This window comes from Symphalangus syndactylus, chromosome 2 (assembly GCF_028878055.3).
Source record: "Symphalangus syndactylus isolate Jambi chromosome 2, NHGRI_mSymSyn1-v2.1_pri, whole genome shotgun sequence".
Classification (NCBI taxonomy): Eukaryota; Metazoa; Chordata; class Mammalia; order Primates; family Hylobatidae; genus Symphalangus; species Symphalangus syndactylus.
Window position 1 is genome coordinate 38,711,986 of NC_072424.2, and position 12,001 is coordinate 38,723,986.

The following is a 12,001-nucleotide window of genomic DNA, read 5'->3' on the forward strand; positions in this document are numbered from 1 at the left end:
TCTAATCTGGTTCTGTATAAGTTATAATTTTAAAATTTAAGGCCTAAGATTTAAAGAACTTTCAATACAGCATTTATCTAATTCTGATCAATATTATATTTAGTTGTTAATATGCTTACTGAGAAGACAGGTTTTATCTATTATTCAGTGTGTCATTTCCCACACACCTGGTATAATGTTCTATACATAGTAGGGACTCAACTACCTAATGAAGGGAGTTGAGTTTAACTGAATGGATTTGAATTGAATTGCCTGCTCTACCTCCCAGAGCTTTCAGAGATCTCCTACTTCTGTTGTTACTTTGAACTGGTCTACTTGGGACCTGGTAACTGTCAGTGCAGAGATGCCAGGCCCCTTGTCAGACCAGTGCTGTGCCAGACCCACAGTGAGGTTTTTAGTGTAGCTACTGCCTCTTCTGAAAACTCTGCATTTATTTATTTGTTTATTATTTATTTATCTATTTATTTATTTTTGAGATGGAGTCTCACTCTCGTTGCCCAGACTGCAGTGCAATGGCACGATCTCGGCTCACTGCAATTTCCGCCTCCCAGGTTCAAGTGATTCTTCTGCCTCAGCCTCCCGAGTAGCTGGGATTACAGGTGCCCACCACCACGCCTGGCTAATTTTTGTATTTTTAGTAGAGATGGGGTTTCACCATGTTGGCCAGCCTGGTCTTGAACTCCTGGCCTCAAGTGATCCGCCTGCCTTGGCCTCCCAAAGTGCTGGGATTACAGATGTGAGCCATCATGCCTGGCCTTGGTTTTTATTTTCTTTCCATATGATAAGCATAGCTGTTTTATAGTCTATGTATGATTCCAAGATATTCAGTCATAGTGGGACTGTTTTTGATGTCACGTGGGTTCTCATTCTTGTGGTCTAGGCTCTTTGTGTGTCTGGTTATCTTACTGTGTGCTGATCATAGTATTTGGAAAATCTTAAGACTTGAGGTGAAGACACCTGAACTCTAGAAGGAACTTGCATTTGTTTCTGTCAGTTGTTTGTAGTCAACTAATGTTTTCAAATTCCTGAAGGATAGTAATATTTGAGATTCAGGAGTAAGAAGTTGGAATTCCTAAATTATAGCTTTGTATTTTAAAAAACTTTTACTTACTACACATTCTTGAATAGTAGTAGAGATCATAATCAAAGGTGACAAGTTTTCCTGTGTTAGTATTACACTAACATTTTCAGAGGTTTTATATTTGTGTATGATAAATGCACGGTTTATTGTTGTGAGCCACAATGTTTTGATATGATTGTATATTTTAATAACGTAAAAATATTCTCTACCTGATAATAGACTTTTTTAAAGGACTCGTTTTTTGTAAGAGCTGTTTTAGATTAACAGCAACATTGAAAGGAAGGTACAGAGATTTCCCATATCCCGTGCCCCCACACATACATAGCTTCCCCATCATCAACATTGTAAAAACATTCTTAAATTTCATTTTTAAATAATTTTAGATTTATAGAAAGCTGCAAAAATAAGAGCTTCCATATACTTCGCTCAGCTTCTCCTAACCTTAATATCTTACACACCTATAGAAGATTTATAAAATCAGAAAATTAATGTGATAATATAAAACATTAAAAGAAGAACATTAGTACAAGATAAATGTCAAAAACCATTTAAAAATTGAAAGACCACAAATATTTAGTATTTTAAATTACTCTTAAAATAGAATTTTATTTTAACTTTTAAATGTTAGATTCAGGGAGTACATGTGCAGATTTGTTACAAGGGTATATTGCATAATGCTGAGATTTGGGCTTCAATTGATCCCATCACCTGTGTAAGAGAGCATAGTACCTAATAGGCAGTTTTTCAACCTTTGCCTCCCTCTCTCCCTCCCTCCCTCCATTGTCCTGTAGTCCTCAGTGTCTGTTGTTCCTATCTTTATGTCCATGTGTACCCAGTATGTAGCTCCCACTTGTAAGTGAAAACACGCGATATTTGGTTTTCTGCTTCAGCCTTAATTTTCTTAGGATGCAGGCCTCCAGCTGCATCCATGTTGCTGCAAAGGACATGATTTCATTCTATTTTGTGGCTACATACTATTTCATGGTGTATATATACCAGTTTTTTTTGAGACGGAGTCTCGCTCTGTTGCCCAGGCTGGAGTGCAGTGGCGCGATCTCGGCTCACTGCAAGCTCCGCCTCCCGGGTTCACGCCATTCTCCTGCCTCAGCCTCTCCGAGCAGCTGGGACTACAGGCACTCGCCACCACGCCCGGCTAATTTTTTTGTATTTTTAGTAGAGACGGGGTTTCACCGTGGTCTCGATCTCCTGACCTCGTGATCCGCCCGCCTCGGCCTCCCAAAGTGCTGGGATTACAAGCGTGAGCCACTGCGCCCGGCCACCAGGATTTCTTTATCCAGTCCACTGTTGATAGGCACCTAAGTTGATTTCATGTCTTTGCTATAGTGAATAGTGCTGGAGTCAACTGAGTGCAGGTGTGTTTTTGGTAGAAGAATTTTCCTTTGGGCATATACGCAATACTGGGATTGCTAGGTCGAATGGTAGTTCTACTTTTAGACCCTTAAGACATCTCCTTGTAATCCCAGCACTTTGGGAGGCCGAGGCAGGTGGATCACGAGGTCAGGAGATCGAGACCACGGTGAAACCCCGTCTCTACTAAAAATACAAAAAAAATTAGCCAGGCATGGTGGCGGGCGCCTGTAGTCCCAGCTACTCGGAGAGGCTGAGGCAGGAGAATGGCGTGAACCCGGGAGGCGGAGCTTGCAGTGAGCCGAGATTGCGCCACTGCACTCCAGCCTGGGCAACAGAGCGAGACTCCGTCTCAAAAAAAAAAAAAAAAAAAAGAAATCTCCAAACTGCTTTCCACAGGGGCTGAACTAATTTACATTCCCACTAACAGTGTATAAGTGTTCCCTTTTCTCTACAACCATGCCAACATATCTGTTATTTTTTAACTTTAATACCCATTCTGACTGGTGTAAGATGGTTTCTCATTGTGGTTTTGATTTGCACTTCTCTGATGATTAGTGATGTTAAGCATTTTTTTCATATATTTGTTGGCCACTTGTATGTCTTCTTTTGAGAAGTGTCAGTTCATGTCCTGTGCCCAGTGTTTAATGGGGTTGATTTTTCTTGTTAAGTTCCTTATAAATTCTAGATGTTAGGCCTTTGTTGGATGCATAGTTTACACATAGTTTTTCCCAGTCTGTAGGTTTTCTGTTTACTCTGTTGATAGTTTGTTTTACTGTACAGAAGCTCTTTAGTTTAATTGGGTTCCGTTGTCAATTTTTGCTTTTGTTGCAGGTTGCCTAAGCCAATGTCTAGAAGAGTGTTAACTAGGTTTTATTCAAGGATTTGTGTAGTTTGAGGCCTTACATTTAAGTCTTTAATCCATCTTGAGTTAATTTTTGTATATGGTGAGAGATGGAAGTCCAATTTCATTCTTCTGCGTATGGTTAGTTTTTCCAGTACCATTTATTGTATAGAGAATTCTTTCCCCATTGCTTATTTTGGTCAACTTTGTTGAAGATTACTGGGTTGTAGGTGTGCAGCTCTATTTCTGGATTTTCTATTCTGTTCCATCGGTTTACATGCCTTTAAATAGTATTATAAATACACAGAGCATTAGTTGCTCTATCTGATAGTGTTGATCTTTGTTTTGTGACTAATATTTCATGCATCAAAAAGAGGTTTTCATTTTATGTTGATGTTGGTGGAATTGTTAAGTGTGTATTCAAAAGCATTTCCGGAGCTGGGCTCAGTGGCTCATGCCTATAATCCCAGCACTCTGGGAGGCCGAGGCGGGTGGATGACTTGAGGTCAGGAGTTTGAGACCAGCTTGGCCAACATGGTGAAACCCCATCTCTACGAAAAATACAAAAAATTAGCAGGGCATAGTGGTGTCCACCTGTAATCTCAGCTACTTGGGAGACTGGGGCAGGAGAATGGCTCGAACCCAGTAGGTGGGGGTTGCAATGAGCCAAGATTGCGCCACTGCACTACAGCCTGGACGACAGAGTGAGACTCTGTCTCAATTAAAAAAAAAAGAAAGAAAAAAAAGCATTTCTGGGTAGGGCTGTTCGGGTGCGTGTTGTCTCATGAAAGCTCATTTTCTTTTTTAATGTTGAAAACATTTTGTCTGCTTGTTCTGATTTTGGCTTTGCCATTGAAATTGATATTGCTTGTGCTAATTCAGATTTTAGATATGTTCCTGATTTTGTGTAGGGATATTTCACAACAATATTCACATCCTTTCTTTTGCCTTTCTTCTGTTAAAACATTTATAAAGAACTATTTAGCAAATATGATGCAGTGGAAAACACTGGACAAACATTACTGGGTGGTATTCAAATAATGGAACATTTGCCTCTCTGAGCAAGATTTAGCACTATACAGAATCATGTGTCAGAATTGCTAATTTAAGGACTTACTTTGTTTGCAAAACTTTATTTCTTAGACTACCCTTATAAGATCTGTATAAAGCATACTATACAAGTAAGCTTATTAATCTTTATTTTATTTGCAAGAATGACTCACTGTTGGCAACACACAGGGCCATGAGCACAACTCTTCTAAACACACGTATTACACAGCAACAACTATGAGCAAAGCTAACTGATTAGACCCTGGCCCTCCTACCCACTCTTGTCCTCATTCCCAGAAATGTCACCTTTAACATTTTACTCTGCATGCCAGTATGCTCTTGCATCAACTTGACATTGGTGGATTTCTTTAAACTCTTAATGTCTCTGCCTTTATTGTTAGGCTTTATTCTCCCAGGAGAATCCTAGTACCTTCTTTCATTTTCTAGAGTTCTCAGATGATTTTTTTTTTTTATTTAGAAAGACATATAAATGTCCTAAGAAATGCTGAGAAGGAATTTCCACATGGAAACAAACACTAGTCATTCTCAGCCCAGATCCAACTTAAACCAATTTCAAGGCTCAGTGTACCTTGTACCTTGGATGACCAAGGTGTTGGAACTCAGCTGTAATTTAGCAAGAGGGCTGGCCCAGTTCTGATTTACCCTCGGGAGTTCTTTAGGATCTTAGCTTATTACAGAAAAGGTCTCCTTTTAGATTTCTATTTTAAAGATTTTTTTTTTCTATGAGAGACTGATCCAAATAACGTAGACTTCAATTATTGGAAATAAAAAGTCCAGTATTAGTTTTAGATAAGCCAGTCTTTGGCTGTAACTGAGAATTAGGAGTTTTAAATTTGGAATTATTGTCTAGAGTCAGGGTAGAATACTAGACAGTATTTGTGATTGCTGTGTGTTGGGGAATGAAACATCATTTTGTGGGCTTCCATGTGGTATTCAGGTCAATCACTCATTCATCCAGGAAATACTCATTTATTTTTACCATGGGCCAGGCACTGTGCTGAGGGCTGGGTACATAGCGATGAACATTATAGATGTGCTCGCTGGTCTCAAGGAGCTTCCAGTCAAATGAGTTGCTAATTAACAAGTTAAGGTTTAGATCTCAAGCACATTACCTTAAAGTCTGAACAGGTTGACTTGCAAAGCAGTAGAAACATTAAGAGTTAGTTCTCAGACTTTCAGGTTTCCCAGTACATATTATTTTTAGAAGCTCTGATCAGGACTACCTAGTGCTACCCTATCTCTAGGTGAGGTTCACACACCTGAATTTGAAAAGAGGGTGTGCATTCATTTCTTTATTCAGTGTATATTTCTTGAGCACACACGATGAGCCAGGCACTGGCTACACGTTGATGAATTTTAAAAAACATAGTCATATTATCATTCATATTTATGTGTGTTTGAAACCCCAGTGATCATATTGATATTGACCTCTATAGCTAATTATGCTCTTTCCTGCTGCCTTGGAATCATGACCAATGGCCACTTTCTGTGTGGGTCAGTTCTGGAACCCCATTGTTCTAAATCGGTGCAGTGGATGCCAAACTACAGAGCGAGTCAGGAACCTTGCTCCTAAACTTTCCTCTTTCTGGCCTTTAAGGTAATGTCAAAGGAACGTTGACCAGAGACTCTAAAAGTAATTTTCAGCTGATGTCTGTTGGAAATTAAATCAGAACATGTTTTTCAGGAAAATAATATTTCCCCAGTCTACTGGGTAGCATCTAAGATGCACTAAAGACAGCCAGTAGATTAACAAGCTGGAGAATGACTGATATGGAACAATAACATCTTTATACTAAAGTGATACATAATATTCTAGACAGATTTTTAAAATTTTAAAGTGTAACTGTTTTATATGCAGAAGCAATTTGTCATTCTGCAGCCTCCTTGGAATCCCTTAGGTATAAGAATTATTTCTCAGCCAGGCATGGTGGCTCATACCTATGTGTGGTGGTTCATGCCTCCCAGCACTTTGGGAGGCCAAGGTGGGAGGATTGCTTCAAGACCAGCCCAGGCAACATGGTGAGACCCCGTTCCTAAAAAAAATACAAAAATAGCTGGATGTGGTGGTGTACACCTGTAGTTCCAGCTACTAGGGAGACTAAGATGGGAGGATTGGGTGAGCCCAGGGGGCCGAGGCTGCAGTGAGCTGTCATCATGTCATTGCACTCCACACTCCAGCCTGGGTGACAGAGTGAAACTGTCTCACAAAAGAAAAACAAACAAAAAAACCACACACACACAAGAATTCCTTCTCAAACTAGTAAGAGATAATAGAATTAAATAGCCAAATCATTCTGTGTTTTTTTTGTTGGTTTTTTTTTTTTTGAGACAGAGTCTCGCTCTTGTCACCCAGGCTGGAGTGTAGTGGTGCAATCTCGGCTAACTGCAACCTCTGCCTCCCAGGTTCAAGCGATTCTTCTGCCTCAGCCTCCTAAGTAACTGAGATTACAGGTGCCCGCCACCATGCCCAGCTAATTTTTGTATTTTTAGTAGAGATGGGGCTTTGCCATGTTGACCAGGCTAGTCTCGAACACCTGACCTCAGGTGATCCACCCGCCTCAGCCTCCCAAAGTGCTGGGATTACAGGCGTAAGCCACCACACCCGACCCATTCTGTGGTCTTTCAAGATAATGAAAGTTTATGTAAAGGAAATAATAATCTTTCTTTCCAGGTTTTCAGTACCTAGGAAAAAAGCAAGTATCTTCAACTTGTATAACATCTGGTTGAGGGTGTTGACTCAGTAAAAATGAGCTCAGAGTTACTTCTAAAGGATTTTATCCTAGTATAAGACAGCAGCCATCATCAGAACCCATTAATAGGCTATGTTAAGTCAGGAGAGAAACTAGTTTCTCATTTTAGGATGGATGGTTGAATGTATGTCAAGAAATGTAGCTTAGAATGGTGAACTGAGGTATAATTGACCTGTGAGTCACTGTTCTTAACAGTTTGTAGGATGGCCTTGTGAACATTTCCGCACTCTCAGCTCCAGGCACAGGGTGGAGAAGCTGGAATGCATCGAGGTACTTAAGTATCGGTTTCAGATTTCACTGAGGCTTTGCAGCACGGTACAGGAAAATAATTCACCTTCAGATAGCCTGAGACCCTGAGTTGTGAGCGTTCCCACCATCACACCCCTACCTGAGCTGCTTGCTGCCTTCTTTTACTGTTCACTTTACGAGATGTAATAAGACCCAAAAGACAGGGCAGTCATCAGTCAACCAGTATGATTGAGCTCCCACTGTATTCCAGGCAGTGCTCTTGAGTCACAGTAGCAATCTCTGCCCTCATGGGAAGAGACAAGCAATAAGTAAGTAAAAGTCTAAGTATATTTTTTTGCCTTTTTGTCAGAAGGGAAAACAATCTATGGAGAAAAGAAATCAGAGAAAACCTTCTGAAAAATAATGTTTGAGTAAGATTGTTGGGGGCCAGCCAAACCATTTCTGGGGGTGGGATGCATCGTTACAGACAGATAAGACAGCAAGCACTAGAGTGTGTTAGGTGTTTGAGGAAAAGCAAGGAGACCGGTTCAGCTAGAGCAACGGCACAGTTGTAGTTCATCATTTAGGGTAAGAAGAGAAGTTACTGGAAGGTTTTGAGCAGGGGAATAATATGACCTGACCTACAATTTAACAGAATAGACAGAAGAGACACAGGGCAGAGGCTGAGAGACCAGTTAGGAGGCTACTGCAGTGACCCAGGCAAGGGATGGATGCCAGCAGCTTGGACCAGGATGGCAGCAGTGGGGATGATGAGAGGTGCTCAGCTCTCAGCATATTTTGAATTAGAGCCAGTAGGACTTGCTGGTGGATTAGATGTGAGGTATAAGAGATTGAGAAGGCCGGGCGCGGTGGCTCACGCTTGTAATCCCAGCACTTCGGGAGGCTGAGGCGGGCGGATCACGAGGTCAGGAGATCGAGACCACGGTGAAACCCCGTCTCTACTAAAAATACAAAAAATTAGCCGGGCGTGGTGGCGGGCGCCTGTAGTCCCAGCTACTCGGAGAAGCTGAGGCAGGAGAATGGCGTGAACCCGGGAGGTGGAGCTTGCAGTGAGCCGAGATTGCGCCACTGCACTCCAGCCTGGGTGACAGAGCGAGACTCTGTCTCAAAAAAAAAAAAAAAAAAAAAAAGATTGAGAAGAGGCCAGGCGTGGTGGCTCATGCCTGTAATCCCAGCACTTTGGGAGGCCGAGGTGGGCGGATCACCTGAGGTCAGGAGTTCGAGACCAGCCTGACCAACATGGAGAAACCCCATCTCTACTAAAAATACAAAATTAGCTGGGCGTGGTGACACATGCCTGTAATCCCAGCTACTAGGGAGGCTGAGGCAGGAGAATCGCTTGAATCTGGGAGGAGGAGGTTACGGTGAGCTGAGATTGTGCCATTGCACTCCAGCCTGGGCAACAAGAGTGAAACTTCATCTCAAAAAAAAAAAAAAAAAAAATTGAGAAGAGTCAAGGGTAACCCTGAGGGGTAACCCTGAGGTTAGGCAACTGGAAGAATTAGAGTTGCAAGTAGCAACCACATTTCTGGTCATATCAATACTTCTTGAATTCCTGCTGTGTGCCAGGTAATTGGGCGTATAGGAGAATAAGATCTAGAACTTAGCCCTGGGGCATTCCAATCTTTAGGAATATGGAAGGCAAGGGAGATGGGCCAGCAAAGAAGGGGCAACCAGCCAAGGAGAAGGAAAGCCAAATGGAAAAACGGTTTCACGTAGGGGCAAGTGATGCCAGGCACGGTGGCTCACGCCTGTAATCCAGCACTTTGGGAAGCCGAGGCGGGCGGAGCACTTGAGGTCAGGAGTTTGCGACCATCCTGACCAACATGGTGAAACTCTGTCACTACTAAAAACACAAAAATTAGCCAGGCTTGGTGGCGGGTGCCTGTAATCCCAGCCACTTGGAAGGCTGAGGCAAGAGAATCACTTGAACATGGGAGGTAGAGGTTGCAATGAGCCAAGATCACGCCACCGTACTCCAGCCTGGGTGAAAAAGTTAGACTCTGTCTCAAAAAAAGAAAGGGCAAGTTACAGGATCAGAAGCTGCCGAAAGGCCAAGTAGGGTGAAGTCTCCAAAATGACCGTGGGATTTAGTGACCTTGTCAAGAACAGTTTCACTGAAGGGATGATGTTGGAATGCAAGCCCCATTGGAATGGATTCAAGAGAAAATGAGAGGTAAGGAAGAGAGGCATTGGGCATTTTGTGTGTTCAAAAGTCTTTCGAAGAGTTTTGCTATAAAAGAAAGCAAAAAAACAGTAGTGGCAGCAGGGGACATTGGATTGAGGTGCCAGCGGAAGTTGTTTGTAAGATGAGAAACAGCACGCGTTCATAAGCTCACGGGACTGATCCACTAGAATGGGCACATTGAAGAAGCAGGGAGAGGGGGCCTCACTGCTGTTAGATAGTGAGTGATCAGGAGGGGAGGGGTCCGGCAAGCCAACAGAGAGATTGGCCTGGGATCAGAGCAGGGACACTTCCTCCATTGTTAAAGGAGGGAGGCAGAGCGTTTGGGTGCACAGGCAGGTAGCAGGGTAGGTTTGATGGTGAAAAGGTGAAGAAACAAGCCTAGAGAGATTAAATAACCTCCCCAAGATTATATAGCTAGTAAGTGGCAAAGTCAGGATTTAAGTCCAGGGCTATCAAAGCCCGTGCACTTAACCTCTAAGCTAGATTACCTTCTACCTAGCATCTAGCATGTGCCAAATAAATGCTACATGCATTGATTCATTAAACATTTAAATACCTACTGTGTACCCCATTGAAATCATCCAATGGGTTCTTCCTGCCCACTGCACAAACAAAACCAATTCACTGAGGCCGTTGTATGAAGAAAGAGTGATTGACATGCAGCTGGCCACTCCATGTGGGAGATGGAGTTACTACTCAAATCAGTCTAAAAAAATGCAGAGGTTTTTCCAGGGTGGTTTAGTGGCTAGGGGCTAGGGGAATGGGTGCTGCTGATTGGTTGGGGATGCAACCATAGGGGTGTGGACAATGGTCCTCCTGTACCAAGTCCCTTTCTGGGTGGGACCACAGGACTGGTTGGCAGGTCCAGGTGGAGCCATCAGACCTCAGAAATGCAAAAGCCTGAAAGGACATCTCAAAAGATTAATCTTAGGTTCTACAATGATGGTGTTATCTGCAGGGGTAATTGCGGAAGTTGCGAATCTTGTTGCCTTCTAAATAACAGCTAGTAATCCTTTATGTCTATATCTTAGCAGAATTAGGCTCCTCTCATCCTTCCGACTTGGTGATCTTTCATTAGTTTTACAAAAGTGGTTTAGTTTTGTGGAAGGGCTATTTCCATTTCAACTGTAAACTAAATTTCTCCCACAGTTGGCTTAGGCCAAGCCCAGGAGTGATCAAGGACGGTTTGGAGGTTAAAAACAAGATGAGGGTTGGTTAGATCCAATCTCTTTCATTGTTGTAATTTTCTCACTGTTATAATTTTCTCAGTGTTATAATTTTTGCAAAGAGGTTTTACCATCTACAGAGCTATGCTAGAGATAGGAAGACAAGCTAGACCATCCTTGCCCTCAAGGAACCTTCAGTATAATAAAAGGAGATAAGCAAGTCTAATGAAGTAACAACATAGGTTAGCCAAGAGAGATATTTGCAAGGTGCTCTGGAAAATAGCAAGAACTATAGGAATCAGAATGTCACTGGGCAGAGTCCTGGAGAGTGAGGAGTTGTTGACCCTCAGAGTCAGAAGGGTCAACAGGAGCAACAACATGGGCAGTCACAGAGGAATCCACAGAAGTTTAGGGAGTTACATATTCTTGCTCTTTTTTTTTTGGCACACTTTTCTCCCTTTTTTTCCTTTACCCTTCTTCTACCTTCTCCCTCTCTTCTCTCTCCTTCCAAATCCTACTTCCCCATCTTCACTTCTAGAATAGGTGGCAGTCTGTCCACTCTGGGCATCACACAGATAGTCATGATAGCCCACCCACTAGGAGCAAACAGCAAACATCATGGTGAGGTGGTGCTTCAGGACTGCTGAAAAGAGCCAGTGGAGTGTGACTATTGTGTAAAGTGAGAGGGGGTGCTGAAGGAGGGATGGCTGTCTACAAGGTTCTATTTCACCAGCAGTCCCATCATTGAGAAAAGTAGAAAAGTCATTCTCCCTTTTTCTTTGGCCACTTTCTCTGTACACAGATTTATTACTCAAAAATGGCAACCCATTCACAGCTTTTGTTTAGATCTGAGTCATAGTAGTGTGGAGGTAAAGCTGAGGGAGTTTACCTCTTTATGCAAACTGCTTATCTTTAATGTCCTAAAGGCAATTGGACTTAGAAAAGGAGGGGGAAGCCCCCTTTTGTAACCAACTGTTCAGTCTCCACTTGCCCAACTATAATTTCTTTTTTTTATTTTTTGAGATGGAGTCTCGCTGTGTCACCCGGGCTGGAATGCAGTGGCGCCTATCTTGGCTCACTGCAGCCTCTGCCTCGCAGGCTCAAGCGATTCTTCTGCCTCAGCCTCCTGAGTAGCTGGGATTGCAGGCTCCTGCCACCACACTCAGCTAATTTTTTATATTTTTAGTAGAGATGGGGTTACACCATATTGGCCAGGCTGGTCTGGAACTTCTGACCTCAAGTGATCCGCCCACCTTGGCCTCCCAAAGTGCTAGGATTACAGGC

General features: G+C 42.6%; 1 protein-coding gene and 1 long non-coding RNA gene across 6 annotated transcripts in view; one reads left to right on the plus strand and one right to left on the minus strand.

Annotated features, from left to right (window-relative positions):
• Window positions 1–12,001, minus strand: part of LOC129467698 (uncharacterized) — a 78,415-nt gene that overhangs the window by 65,869 nt on the left and 545 nt on the right. The gene's annotated exons all lie outside the window — the stretch shown is intronic.
• DNMBP (dynamin binding protein) overlaps window positions 1–12,001 on the plus strand; it is a 131,214-nt gene that overhangs the window by 61,776 nt on the left and 57,437 nt on the right. The gene's annotated exons all lie outside the window — the stretch shown is intronic.